The sequence below is a fragment of the Garra rufa genome, chromosome 2, assembly GCF_049309525.1.
Source record: "Garra rufa chromosome 2, GarRuf1.0, whole genome shotgun sequence".
Lineage (NCBI taxonomy): Eukaryota > Metazoa > Chordata > Actinopteri > Cypriniformes > Cyprinidae > Garra > Garra rufa.
Window position 1 is genome coordinate 15,356,831 of NC_133362.1, and position 5,761 is coordinate 15,362,591.

Genomic DNA, 5,761 nt, shown 5'->3' on the forward strand with positions numbered 1-5,761 from the left:
TGCTGAAAATTTAGCTTTGATCACAGGAAAATTATTTGTCGATAAAAATGCTTCAGAATAAATAGGAGAAACTATACTATATTAAAGGCCTAGAATAAAACCTCTTTAATGACCTCTGACCACATGTGCTTTTTCTCAAGCTGCTGATCTCTAAATACCTGCAGGGACGATGATTGTACTCGCAGCTGCACTATAAACCTACAACAGCTCTGCAACTGCTTTTTCTGGCTCTCAGCTTCAGTCTGTCCATCTGGAGCTGCTCTTGCTGAAGGAGGTGATGCTGAATCTTCTGAAAGATTTTAGACACCCAAAATCTCCAGGCAGAAGGAGCTGCATCTCCAAAAATTGGACTATAAATTGGCTTGGATTTTGTCCCTAGATTATTCAGTCGACATCCTGGCTGTAGAGATTGTACATCAAATAGGAATCAATCAGACTACGCTGTGTGTGTGGATTTAGTGTAACGTTCATTTCTTTCTTCTGTCTGTGTGCGTGCACAAGCTGTTCATCATCCACAGTTATATAAAAGCTGTAATGCAAGCTAATGAAGACAACCCGCATCTATAATAGCGTTTTTATGAGTATGCCTGTCCATTAGCATATGTGTGTGGCAGTAGTTCACGAATTGGAATTTATTTTTGGTAGGTCTGAAAATGAACCTGCTCTTTCTATGATGCTGAGAGTAGGCAGTGCCTTGCATAACAGGTAAAAGCCAGTTTCAGATTGAGGATGAGAAGGAGTGGATGAAAAATAGAGGAGAAAGTAGATTTCTCTATCCACCTACTCCTATTCATGCTGTCTCCGGCGTTTTCTCTCCTCCCACGTGCATCCTGTCGTGTGTGTGTGTGTATGTGTGTGTGCACAGACGTCAGTGAGCACTGTCACTGCGCAACACTCCGTACATGGTGATAACCGGATGGAATGTTAGGATATTAAAAATGGACAGGGACTCCTTTAATTACATTAAGATTAATTCTACCCATTTGAGATTTTTCCTGCCCAGCGAAATATGTTTTAAGAGTGTTTTGTTAACTGGTGTTGGGGGTAATGTGAATTACGTAATCAGATTACTTTTTTTTAAGTAACTAAGAAAGTAACACATTACTTTTTTAAGTCTCTTCTGCTCACCAAGCCTTCATTCATAGCCAAAACAGTCAATTTTTAAAATATTTTTACTATTTTAAATAACCATTTTCTATTTGAATATATTTTCAAATGTAATTTATTCCTTTGATTTCAAAGCTGAATTTTTAGCTTCATTACTCCCGTCACATTATCCTTCAGAAACCAAAACATTTATTATTTTTATGTTGAAAGCAGCTGAGTAGAACTTTTTTAGGTTTGTTGATGAATAGAAAGTTCAGAAGAACAGCATTTGACTTTTGTAACATTATAAATATCTTATCATCACTTTTGATAAATATAAAGCGTCCTTGCTAAATAAAAGTATTATTTAGCTAAATAAAATAATTAAAAAAATATTACACTGACTCCAAGATTTTAAATGGTATATTATATGTTACACAAACTTTGTGTTTTAAGATAAAGGCTAATCTTTCTATTTTTAGTAATAAATGTTTCTTGAACAGCAAATCAGCATATTAGAATGATTTCTGAAGGATAATGTGACACTGAAAACTGGAGTAATGATGCTGAAAATTCAGCTTTGATCACTGGAATTAATTACATTTTCAAAATAAATTCAAATAGAAAGCAGTTATTTTAAATAATAAAAATATTTAAAAATGTTACTGTTTTTGCTGTACTTTGGAACAGCAAAATAAATGCAGGCTTTTTGAGAAGAAGAGACTTAAAAACATTAAAAATCTTACTGTTCAAAAACTTTTGACTTGTAGTGTAGAGTATCATCAGCATAACAATGGAAACTAATCCCATATTTTTTAAATAATATTACCAAGGCACAACAGTTATATTGAAAATAGCAAAGGGCCTACACTCTTAAAAAGTAAAGGTGCTTTAAAAGGTTCTTCACAGCAATTCTATTCCACAAAGAACCATTCAGTCAAAAGTACTTTAAATAAACATTTTTTTTTACCTTTTTATAATCTGAAGAACCTTCTTTCCCCACAAAGAACCTTTTGTGAAACAGAAAGATTCTTCAGATGTTAAAGGTTCTTTATGGAACCATTTAGACAAAAAAGGTTCTTCTATGGCATCGTGAAGCACCTTTATTTTTAAGAGTTTAAGAGGCACTCCATACTTTATTAGCATTAAATAAGATGATTCCCCATTTAAATAAATGAAGTGGTACTGGGCGGACAGGTAGAATCTAAACCAGTTTAACGCCTGCCCTTGAATACCCATATTGTTTTGTAATCGATCTATGAGTATGTCATGATCTATAGTGTCGAACGCAGCACTAAGATCAAGTAAAACTAGCAATGAAATGCAGCCTTGGTCTGATGCAAGAAGCAAGTCTTTTGTAATTTTTAACAAGTGCAGTTTCTGTGCTATGATGGGGCCTGAAACCTGACTGGAAGTCTTCATAGATATCATTTTACTTGCAAGAAGGAGCACAGTTGAACAGAAATATTAGCTGTAAACGGTAGATTTGAAATGCATCTGTAATTTGCCAGTAATTATTTCACTTTTGGTCTGATAAGGCTTTTTACATTAGCCAAAAATGGGACTTTTTTTATATTACAAACAAGCAAGCCCATCTCAGATTTAAAAAGTATTGCAAAAGTAACATAATGAATTTATTTATATATTAAAAAAAAAAACTAAGTAAAATACTTTTTAAGGGAGTATAACACAATATTGTAATGCATTACTTTCAAAGTCACTTTCTCTAACATTGTTGCTAATGTTCCTATTAAGTTATTGAGTTCTCATATACGTTATGGTTTTTGTGGTAATAATTTGAGAACATAGACCCTTCTCGAACCCTAGTTACTGTTGCTATTTCTGATAAACAATGCTGCTCTCACACTATACATCGCAGAACAAAGAGGAAACTGACAACACACCGGCAGACAAGACAGAGCAAGTTATTTCTGGTATAAAACAAGCTCTCAGCCTTAAAATGTTATCTTTTAAAGAAATTCAGAAAATAAATACCATTATTTGGCTCTTTAATGTGTCGTAACAGATCACTGTATTGGCTTATTAAATCAATCAACGTCACATGAACCAATGGTCTTTTCTTATAAAGCATGAAATAAACATAAATGAACATTTTCAAGTTTAAATCCACCAAAGTTAATCTACTCTCCTGTCTGATTGGTCAGATCGCCTGTCAATCAAGCTGTTTGCAAAGAGCCTGAGAACTTTCCCTGTTAGCTGGGTGAGCTTATTTTGTATGCCCTTATTTAAAAAAAACTATTTTTACTAAAAAAATGTTGTAAATATGAAAATCCATCATTAAATAAAAATGTCTTTATATGGTGTAAATTTTTTTTATCATTTTTATACCAGTTTATTTCTACCACTGAACATTTTTCCCCACTACTAAAGTTTCATCTAAGTTAGTGTCTTTGGTTACCAAGGAAACAAAATGATCAGTGAAGAGCATGTTTGAGATGAAATATGAGACATGATGTGTGAGGACACTTGACATGATGTGTGAATGGAATATTTTTATAGCACGTCATTTCCAATGAGCTGTAAATTCGTCAAATTATATAATATGCACCTCGAATTCAGGATACATAAAATGCTAGCAATGAGTTGGCTGTTTTATTAAAAAAATGTTTCAGTATCATTTCCACCACTTTTATGTCTACCATATAATGTTTCAGATAAATGATACGCAAGTGAGAGTATGAAAAGTGTGTTTTAGTGCGTCCACAGGGCTAGACATAACAGTTTATTTAAGAAATTCATTCAGAATAAGAGGTATTTTGTATTATTTTTTTTTAGCAATGTCCAAATCGGTTTATTTACAGAATTAAACAATATGTCCTAATTGAATAGCACAGAAATTCCAGATGTAAACAAGAACATGCTTTTTCATCTTAAAGGTTTCTGAGTAAACATTTCCCTATAACCCAATAATCACAACCCTTTCCTCAATAAATCAGTTTAAACAATTACATCAAATTCACAAACAGCACATTTTACATTTTAACATATTCACTGTGGCACAGCAATTATCACATCACTGCTGTCATTAGCGCTCATTAAGTGTCAGCAGAGAGTGAGTAATAACAACATCCTCTGAGGGTGTGAGTGCATGTGTTTGTGTGTGTCTGCCTGATTGTGTTTCTTTAGCAAACTGTAACTCATTATCTTTTTTATTGTTCTGTGCATGCATACACACACACAAAAAATCTCAAAGTTAAATAGTTAAAATCTATTACTATCCACCTTTTTTTTTTCTCATAAAAGTCGGCACGGCCATTTGTAAATTGAATGGGTCTAGCTTCCAGTCTCATCTGCGTTCAGCTATTTTTAGCTGTACATAACAGCTAGTTTTGCTCCTTGATATTGCAAATTGGTGTTTTTTATTATATTTTTTAAATGTATTATCTTAATTATGAACACACTGGTTTGTAGTGCAAACGGTTTTACTGTTTACTGCACGTTGTTATTCTTCTTGTTATTTTCCTATAGCATAATGAACTGGAAGTCTTACCCATAAGCTTACTTCTGCATTGAGGAAAAAGGTGGATAATGGTTAAAAACCTTGGCTTGTAAAAAGATAATTAACCTCCAGGTTGCTACAGGAAAAGCAAATTAACCTAGTATATATTCATAAATTCAACTCGGTTTCACAAACAGTGCTGTAAAATCAGTCTAAGTGGTTTTACGAGTAAGTAAGAGCTCTTAGCGCCACCTTGTGTTCTGGATTTTTTTGGTCCAAATATTTAAATAAATATTTAAAATCACTTTTTCCCCATCTATTTGACATGGCAGTCGGATATGTTATTTGTAGGGTAGCTAATCGCATGCAAAATAAAAGTTTTTGTTTACATAATATATGTGTGTACTGTGTATATTTATTATGTATAAATACACACACATGGATTGATATATTTAAGAAAAATATGTTATGTTTATACATTAAATATATTTATATATGATACTAATTATATGGATACATTTTTTTTCACGTAAATATTTTTTCAATATTTATTGTATATGTGTGTATTTATATATAGGCTACATAATAAATTGACAGCAATAGATTTGTTGCAAGTTTTCAATCTTAAATCAGAACTTGCCAAGTTTTTAACTTAAATACATTATTTAGGTACAGAATAAATGCATTTACGGAGAGACGCTGCCGGCATGCACCTGTCAAATTTGACATTTTGGGCTTTTTGGTGTTTCATAAGGTGTTTTTTTTTTCAGACTAGTGGAAAGAAAACACCCCACAAATACAATGTTAAGTGTTTCTTTTGTAGTACTTCATTTGTGTCAATAGATTTCAATTACAATACACATTTTTAAAGGCCATTTTCTCGAAATAAGTTTTTTCTCCTACACTGAGCCATAAATCTCTACTTCAGTAGCACTTACACACACCAAACTTTAAATTTTTCTGCCTATATCCTGAAGGTTTTTAAAGAGGGATTGTTCATATATAATTTGCTTGATTTTATACACCCCCCCCCCCCCCAAAAAAATGGTAAAAATACATTGTTTTCTGTCTGTTCTAAGTTTTTTATGTAAAAAAAATTAAACAACAATTTTGAAACTGACTTCATCCAGTGTTTAGATTTTTGTACTAGAAATGTAAAAAATGTTTGCAATTATCAATGTAATCAATTAACTGGGTAAGTAAGGTGATAACTAT